General features: G+C 36.9%; 1 protein-coding gene across 3 annotated transcripts in view; it reads left to right on the top strand.

Annotated features, from left to right (window-relative positions):
• Nucleotides 1-7,007: 7,007 nt before the first annotated feature.
• LOC120635370 overlaps nucleotides 7,008-9,671 on the top strand; it is a 109,891-nt gene continuing 107,227 nt past the window's right edge. For all 3 annotated transcript variants that reach the window (XM_039906366.1, XM_039906367.1, XM_039906368.1), the window contains exon 1: nucleotides 7,008-7,261. The gene's annotated coding sequence lies outside the window, so the exon portion shown is untranslated. The remainder of the gene's footprint in view (nucleotides 7,262-9,671) is intronic.

The raw sequence follows: 9,671 nt of genomic DNA, 5'->3' as shown, positions 1-9,671 counted from the left end.
TGCTAAGTTGCTCTAGTGATTTGGGGTTCCGTTTCACTGAATTAAAAACATAAAGAACCCTCATTCAGCCATAATTGCATGCAGTGCATTGTGTCCAAAAACAGTGAAAACGCCTCGCGCACGTCTCACTTCACACCCGCGTAATGTTGCTAGCCCACAAACTTTCCCATTTTCCCCATTTTATGGTAAACGTTTCGAACATTAGAGGTAAAATAATCACTGTCAACTGCTAAATGGATTGAAGTTACTAAGCGCCCGTTCGAAAAACACTAGTAAATTGGAGTGGTTTTTGAAGCTATATTAGTCGTGTTCACGGCTTCTGTATATTCTTGACTCTGTGTTCCGTTATCGAGTGGAAATAAACTTGTAGTGCAATTAACTAGGCTACATAAAATTGGTAAATCATTCAATGGAAGTTTTATTTTATTCTATAACAAACAAGCTTCAACAAGGCTATATTTGGCCTGCGCAAGTATGACCACGTATCTGAATTTCGTCAAAAGCTCAAGTGGCTCCCTATTCGCCGTCGCCGGGATCTGCATGTACTTTCGCTTCTGTACTGTGTGTTATTTAATCCCAAAACACCTCCTTACTTGAAGGAAAAGTTCAACTTTGTAGGATCGGCATCTGACTTAAGATCATGTCGTATGCTGACTTTGAGCATGCCATTCCACAAGACCAAGTTTTATAAGCTTTCCTTCGCAGTTCAGGCTATCGAATTGTGGAATGCTCTCCCTACGAACATACGCCAGGCAAAATCGCTTGATATGTTTAAAAATGCAGTTAAAGCTATCTTGCGCAGTAAGACGACTGGTTATTTTTATTTTTTTATATCATCTATTCATTAATATAGCTTTTCATAATATAAGTATATTAGTTTATGTCTTTATTTGTGTATATTTTGTTTATGTATTCGTATGTAGTTATTTGAATGTAGGTTTACAATAATTTTACACCACCTTTTTGTTCTCGCTCTTGTTGTCTCCTAATCCTAAGAATGCCTGGCAGAGATCGCTTTTAAGCGATAAGGCCGCCTTTTGTATTCTACTCCAGTTTTTTGTGTTTCTCTCTATTCGTCCTTTATTTTCCTAACTGTGTAGTGGTTTACAAATAAAGAGTTTAAATAAAATAAATAAATAAATAAATAGCTTCGTCCGCGTTTGTTTTTGTTTTTAAAGCTTACAGAACAGTTTCTTTGAGAGATCTGTGTTTACTAACAGCGAATGTTATGAAAATTAAGCTTAATATGCTATGCTCCGCGAAAAGCAGGAGAATCTGTACATTAAATAAATATAAATATACTAAGACAAGACACACATCGCCATCTAGCCCCAAAGTAATCGTAGCTTGTGTTATGGGTACTTAGATGACTGATGAATATTTTTAAGAATAATATACATAAATACTTATAATAAACACATAAACACCCAGACACTGAAAAACATTCATGTCCATCGCACAAACATTTTCTAGTTGTGGGAATCGGACCCACGGCGTTGGACTCAGAAAGCAGGGTCGCTGCCAACTGCGCCAATCAAAATTAAAAAAAAAAAATCATTTATTTCAAGTAGACCAGTTTACAAGCACTTTTGAAATGTCAAGTCAGTCTGTTTGTAGCGACTCTACAACCGGTTCGGAAGGCAGATTTCACCGAGAAGAACCGGCAAGAAACTCAGCAGATTGCTGATTGCAGCTCTTTACCAACATCATTTTACAGTTTACAATGAAAAAATATATCGGCCGTCGAAGTACCATAGAAGTATAGATAGAGATTATTTGCCAAGTCGATGGTAATACGCTCAGACAACAGTCAAGACGGTGCCTTTTAACCGGGCTAAGCAAGTTTGTCTTGCGTGGGACACGGACCGCGCACTGGACTCAATAAGACAATATCAAAGAATTAAGAAAATACAGAACCCTCGTTCAGCCATCATTGCATGTAGTGCAGTGTGTCAAAAAATAGTGAAAAAGCACATATCAATCAGTGGCGTGTATAGGGGGTTTAACCAAGTGCGAGGATCGCATACAATAAAAAAATACTTCTTTTATACAAGTTGTATGAAATTATAAGGATAGGCAGTGGCGTGCACTTAATCTATGCACAAAAGCACTGCATACCCAAAAACCCTGCCCGTATAAGAGGAGGATTTTTGCCATTATATGCATGTTTCCCGCTGTATGCATACCCTGGTAAGAAGCTCAGTGCACGCCACTGGCTGCAGTGCATATGTGAAGAGCACTGGTCTTACTTCACACCTGCGCAATGTTGCTAGCTCAAATACTTATCCCATTTTCCCCATTTTATGGTAAACGTTTAGAACATTAGAGGTAAAATATTACCTGCTACGTGGAGAGAAGTGACTAGTAAAGTGGAGTGGTTTTTGATGCTTCAATATAAGTGTACACGGTTTCTGTATGTTCTTGATTCTGTTGACAATATAAATACTTTTAAGGTCCCATACACAGGCAATCGCACGCAGATCGCTGCAATCCATCGCTGCAAAACTGCCGTACGCAAACGTGCAATCGGTCGCTGCGACCGGTTAAAGCTGCATTTTACCGATTCCGTTGCTCAATTTTTTTATGTCCACTCACTTATATTAGTGTAAAATCAAAATTTGAGATCTTAATAGTACAAGTTATAAGTATAGTATAATTTATTTGAATAAGCGTGAATAATGTGCTTGCCTTCGGAAGCAGCACGTTTATAAGGTAAAAAAGTGTTACGTTTATTTTTGCGTAGGTGATGAGGTTAAGTTTTAGTTATTAAATAAATAAATATACTACGACAATACACACATCGCCATCTAGCCCCAAAGTAAGCGTAGCTTGTGTTATGGGTACTGAGATGACTAATGAATATTTTGATGTATATTTAATATACATAAATAAATAGCAATATACATATAAACACCCAGACACTGAAAAACATTCATGCTCATCACACAAACATTTTCCAGTAGTGGGAATCGAACCCACGGCCTTCGACTCAGAAAGCAGGGTCGCTGCAAACTGCGCCAATCGGCCGTCAGTTATTGTATTTTTATTCACTCATTGTATATGTTTACAAAGGTGTGTTAGCCTGAACAACAAAAAAATATTAGTACTTTTTTAATTAATTCAATACTTAGGTTATTATCACAGTTTCTAAAGCCCACCAACCCGCATTGGAGCAGTACCCCATAGTGGGTTGCAGTATGCTCTAAAACCGTATTTCCTGTGAGACTTGTGCCCAGCTGAAACTGACTGACAGTTAAAATCCAATAAGGAAATATAGGTTTTTTTTATTCTACGATATATATATTTTTCTTTATTACACTGCAATCTTACTTGGTGTTACGTGATAATGCAGTCTAAAATGGTAGCGTGCTAACCTGTCGGGGAGTGTGGCAGTTATTTTAAACCCATCCCTCTAATCTACGCAACATCGTACCGGATTGCTAAAACGCTTAGCGGGACGCTTTTGCCGCTAGGATGGAAACCAGCCGCGACCGAAGCCTCCCATCAGACAAATTAATTTTTGATTTATTTTTAATAACTTTTTTATTTTGCGTAAGTACATTAAGGTAGCTACAATTCGGTGCCAATTGCCATGGATTTTTACACCATCAAAAAATCCACGGGAAACAATATGTCACGCATGAAGCTATTTCGGTACATTTTTATCCTCACAGGAAAAATTAACTAAGTAGTTGTGTTTGTTGTACTTAACTAATTGTGTTGTATATTATAAAAAATGTGTTATATTACATTGTTTTAAATAAATAATAAATAAATATACTACGACAATACACACATCGCCATCTAGCCCCAAACTAAGCATAGCTTGTGTTATGGGTACTAAGATGATTGTTGAATAATTATATGAATAATATACATAAATACTTATAATATATAGATAAACAGCCACACACTGAAAAACATGTTCATCACACAAACATTGTCCAGTTGTGGGAATCGAACCCACGGCCTTGGCTCAGAAAGCAGGGTCGCTGCCCACTGCGCCAATCGGCCGTCAAAAAAATCGTTTTATTGATTAAGTATAAATTACAAATCAGCATCACTTCAAACGATTGAAGTCCACTGCTGGACATAGTTCTTTTGTAGAGAGTTCCAATATCCACGGTCCTGGGCCGCTCGTTTCCAGCGGCTCCCAGCGACTCATTTGATGTCGTCGGCCCACCTCGTTGGCGGCCGCCCAACGCTTCGTTTAGGGGGCGTTCATAAAATACGTGAGATGTTTAAGGGGGGAGGGGGTCAGATCACATCTCATCTAATCTTACGTTGGAGGGAGGGGGGCAAATCAAAAATCTCGGCAAATATCACGCAATTTTTTTGTTTTTAATTTGTATTACACTTAAATTTAAACTCTCAGCAATATTGATTACTAGTCTTAACTAGTCGTATGTGAAAGCACGAAGCAAATTTTTTTTTTACGAAAACAATCCAACACTTTAAAGTAAGAATCCCACATTTCGAAAAATCTCACGTGAGATTGGGGGATGAGGGAGGGGGTTGAATAAAATCTCACGACATCTCACCAGTGGGGGAGGGAGGGACAGAAAGTTTTAAAAAAAAACCTCACGTAATTTATGGACGCCCCCTTACCTGTGCGGGGTCGCCGTTCCAGCACATTGGAACCCCAAAGCCCATCGGTTCTCCGAGCTATGTGCCCCGCCTGTTTCCACTTCAGCTTTGCGCTGAGCTATATCGGTAACTCTAGTTCTTCCACGGATCTCCTCATTTCTGATTCGATCACGTAGAGATACTTCCGACATAGCTCTCTCCATCGACCGCTGAGTGACTCTTGAGACTTCTTATGACATCACAGGCAAAATGCGCTGTTCGAAGACTGGTCTTCAGGGACTGAGGGATTTTGGACGAAAAGATGTCTCAAAGTTTCCCGAACGCTGCTAATCCGAGTTGGATTCGGCGGTTTATCTCTTTCCCAAAAATTACAAATGCTCGTTACCTCGTTATTTCTAGTAGCCTTAGGAAGAGATTTGCTCGCTCGCAATCTAGAAGTCGTTTTCGAGTATGGAAATACTTAAACATCGAAGTAAAATAGATCTTATTAGCATTCTACAAAGCTTAAATTTGCCTGCAATTCTTTAGCTCGGACTTCGGACAGAACGGTTGTAAAACAAAACATCGCCATCTAGCCCCAAAGAAAGCGTAGCTTGTGTTATGGATTCTCACTCAGCTGATTGATAAATATTTTTATAAATAACTAGCGTACCCAGCGCGCTTCGCCGGGCTAGATTTTGCTTTATTTTATTTAAACAATAAACTTACATCATTAAATTTTTAATGTAAGTCTCATAATATATTAAATCATTTATTTCTCTTAGTATTCATTCTCTTCTATTCTCTTCTCGAGCGGGTGAAGATCATTATCTACACCCATATACACCCAACAATAGAATATCGTCATAGTAAATAAAAGCTGTATTTGACAGTTTTACAGTTCAAAAATAGGAGCGCTCCGATCGTCACCAAACTTTACAGGATTACTCGCCAAGTCAATCCGGAGATTCTTTGAAAGTTTCATTGAAATCGTTTCGGAGCCTATACGAAACATACCCACCCACTTTCTCTTTTGTATATATAGATGTACATAAATACTTATAATATACATATAAACCTCACTGAACTGAACACTGCAAAACATTCATGTTCATCACACAATCATTTTCCGGTTGTGGGAATCGAATCCACGGCCTTGGACGCAGAAAGCAGGGTCGCAATTACATTACACTCATACTCCTAGGTTATACCCGACATCGTACTGGAACGCTAGATCGCTTAGTGGCACAACTTCGTCTCTCCCAGCCGAAACCTCCCACTAGACTAGAGAAAATTCAGAAACAATAAAATCCCAAATTGCACCCCTCGGATCGATCCCTGCACCCCAACATATTAATAACAAAGCCACATTAAATATATAATCTAAAGTATATTTACAGCGCCAAGATAGGTCGGGTTGGCATAATATGTGTTAATAATAAAAGCACCTTAAATGAAAACATTGAATAAATGCATTATAATTCGATGAATTACTTTACATGGTCACTTATTGTAAGACATTCAATAGGTACACTTTTAGTTTATAAAATAGAGAAAAAAACGGTTCTTTATAAAATTAAAAAAAAAACCGTTTTTCTGTATGTACTCTACTGTCATATTTTCCTTACATTACCGGGCCACTACAGGGCTAGTTTATGTTCGTCTCCTCTCAGGATGAGAAGGGTATATAGGCCGTAGTCCACCACGCTGGCTGGGATTCGTATGTGACTTTATGGAGAACTCTCCGGCAATTTTTTTTTTTTTTTGTTAACGATAGGCCAGCGATCGACGACAATCATGCCCCTTAGAAAGCAATGATGAGTTCTAGGTTGGAGCACGCTTGCCTAGAAAAAGCCTATTCACTCTAGCCTTGAAGTTACTCAATTTATACGTGGAAAAGGAAACACAGTTGCAGATTTTAAGTTGCAGTTAAAGCAAGTGACATTTACATGCTACATTTAAACACGCTCATAGCTCCGTTCCCCCCAAAGTCACGCCGATTTGTTAACCACTAAGCTATAACTGCTATGTGTTTTTAAAATTATTATATATTAATAATAAAATGTGTATTTTTTTTTTTATATGGGAGTTTTACGGTTCTGGCTAAATTGATCCAGATCAAACACAGCTAAAAATATTAAAACACAGATGGGTTGCTAATGTGACCGCTGCAATTATTACAGTTTCTGAAAATCATTATATTTAGTACCTAAACGATTTTTGATAAAACGAGTTAGAAAAAAATGGAATCCAAGTCCTAGTGACTTTTTTCACCGCAAACCAAACAGGTAGAGGCGAAAGCGCCTTTTTTTTTTTAATTACGATCAGGCGATGGCTGATTTGTCGACAAACGTGGCACCGGTCATGCATTTTACAGGTTAGGTTAGTATTAAATACATTAGTGGCACTTCAATTCGACTTCAGTATCGGCCGAACGCCCCTCGAGTGTGGACGTATCGCCTTTCGCCGCGTCACCCCGCCAAAATTACGAACGAAAACTTTTGTGTGATAATTTATGAATTTAACACGTTTTAATCATGTCTAATATGTGAACGGTCGAAAAAGCTACGGGATGTGGATTTATTTGGTGCAATAATGGATGTAGTTTGAATGAAAAGTGGTTTTAAAGTGATTTTACGTGAAATGTTGTTTGTTGGAAGGTGAAAGACGTTGTCCGCACTCGCAAACCTTACAGGTGGGTCCGCTTTTTTTAATGATATAAAAGGTAACCCAGTTTTTATTGACCTATTCGCGTGCATAATCGCCCGCCAGCCCGCATTGAAGCAGCCTGGTGGTGTTCTGCATAGTCTTCCCGAATGTGGGTCAAAAATCTGATTAATTAGTGCGAAGATTTTTAATTCTTTTAGATTTCTTTATTTGGTTCCTAAATAGGTAATAGCCGTCGGTTTTTTTCTTGACTTTACAATTAAAATTAAAATTTCCAATAAATAAGCTGTTTTCACATATGAACTAAATTACCTAATTGGATTATTATTTATTTTAATTAGAGAATATTTAAATAACAATAGATTTATTTATGAATGTAAGTTTTTATTATTTTTAGTAAATAGGTAGGTACAAAGCAGTAAAAAAAAAGACTTACATTAAATAAATAAATAAATAAATATACTACGACAATACACATATCGCCACCTAGCCCCAAAGTAAGCGTAGCTTGTGTTATGGGTACTAAGATGACTGATGAATATTTTTATGAATAATATACGTAAATACTTTAAAATATATATATAAACACCCAGACACTGAAAAACATTCATGCTCATCACACAAACATTTTCCAGTTGTGGGAATCGAACCCACGGCCTTGGACTCAGAAAGCAGGGTCGCTGCAAACTGCGCCAATCGGCCGTCGAAAGTGTGATTTTTTTACGTTGGTAGGTACCTATGTTATGGATTCTTAAATTCTTTCTGAAGTAGGTGGGTAGGTAAAAAACTAATTTTACACAAATTTCCGTACTCATTTAGGTATTTATTTATTTTTATTTATTAGCTTTTCAAGGGAAACAAACAGTACTATTACAAATAAAAGTAATGCCGTATTTTTATATCACATAAACCAATGAAGTTTCCACAAATAAGTTATACATATACGATAACATATAACCACAATTGCGAAAATTATACAATTTTTTTTTTATATTATAACAAAAACTTTAAACCTTATAGGGTCATTTCGCCTGTTTGCGTCCACTTAGTGGAGTTGTTAGGTTTGAACGTGAAAAAAAAATGTCCGTGCGGTAGTTTTTAATCAAATATGGTTGTAATGTAGTCCCTATATAGTCTTGTCAAGTTTAATGCACAGTTTTGGACAACGCATCTGATGTTTTATTCTACACAGGTACAAATAGCTGAAACAGGCGATTTCCCCATTTTGCGTCCACAAAATCCAGATTGCGTCCGCCTGTGGACCAATTGGCGTCCACCTGTTTAGAAATAATTAGGAAGGGACATAGGAAATAAAAAGGGAAGCTTGTGATTTTAATCAAAACATTTATTTAATAATTGCTGATATCATAAAAGTAAACATAAATTGCACTTCAGGATATTTTTGTTCTCCTCCAACTAACTCCATTAATAGATTCAGTATTATTTCGAATATCATGTCGATGGCTTTATAGGATTCTATTTTACCATTTCGGTACAAAGCCTTTAAAATTAGCCAAGTGCGAATCGGACTCGCGCGTTCCGTGTTTTATTCTATTTTTTAATATTTATTGTTATAGCGGCAATAGAAATACATTATCCGTGAAAATTTCAACTGTCTTACTATCACGATTAATGAGCTACAGCCTGGTGACAGACGAACAGCGAAGTCTTGGTACTAGGTTCCTGTTTTTACCCTTTGGGTAAGGAACCCTAAAAATGGAACAAAATCCAAATATTGGCAAATACATAAAATAATTTTCGTATAACAATTGTATATTTTTAGGTTAGGTAGGTTATAAAGAGTATATTTATATAAAATTATATAAATTTTACTCTATTATTTTCGTGTGAAAAAAAGATGGACGCAAAATGTTATAGGGTTTCTACTGTAGGAAAACTGTGCTTCCAAGTCTGATTTTTGACATACATTATCTTTTTTTATATTTCTAATAATATGGACGCAAATCGGCCATCATATTATGCATGTTAATGTTGTTAAAATTGATAGGAAGTTTATATTGTTTTTCCCATGTTATCGTATTTAATTAAACATCTTACTGAGAAATAGTTAGAGTAATCTGCGTCCACAGCGGACGCAAAGTGATTTTTTTATAAATTTTATGTACCAGTTCGCGCCCACCTTATATAAAGCTGTCAGTAGAAAAATATAAACACAAACATCGTTATTCCTATAGTGTGGTTCACAATTAAGGTCTAGGGATAACATAGTATTCTAAATTTCACATAAACACCTTAAATACTTACCGTGAAAAGTTCAGCTGCACACTATTTTTTTTACAACACATTCGCGCGTCAGCACTTGTTGGTGGCACACGCAAGTTTATTTTATTTTTTATTAAATTTGGGTTGCACGCACAGATCTTTTGTTTGTGTGTGAGTACCTGTCATTGGTCCGAACATCAATAGAAGCGCTCTTG

Source organism: Pararge aegeria, chromosome 26 (assembly GCF_905163445.1).
Source record: "Pararge aegeria chromosome 26, ilParAegt1.1, whole genome shotgun sequence".
Lineage (NCBI taxonomy): Eukaryota > Metazoa > Arthropoda > Insecta > Lepidoptera > Nymphalidae > Pararge > Pararge aegeria.
The sequence above is the reverse complement of the archived record's forward strand: the minus strand, read 5'-3'. Positions and strand labels throughout refer to the sequence as shown.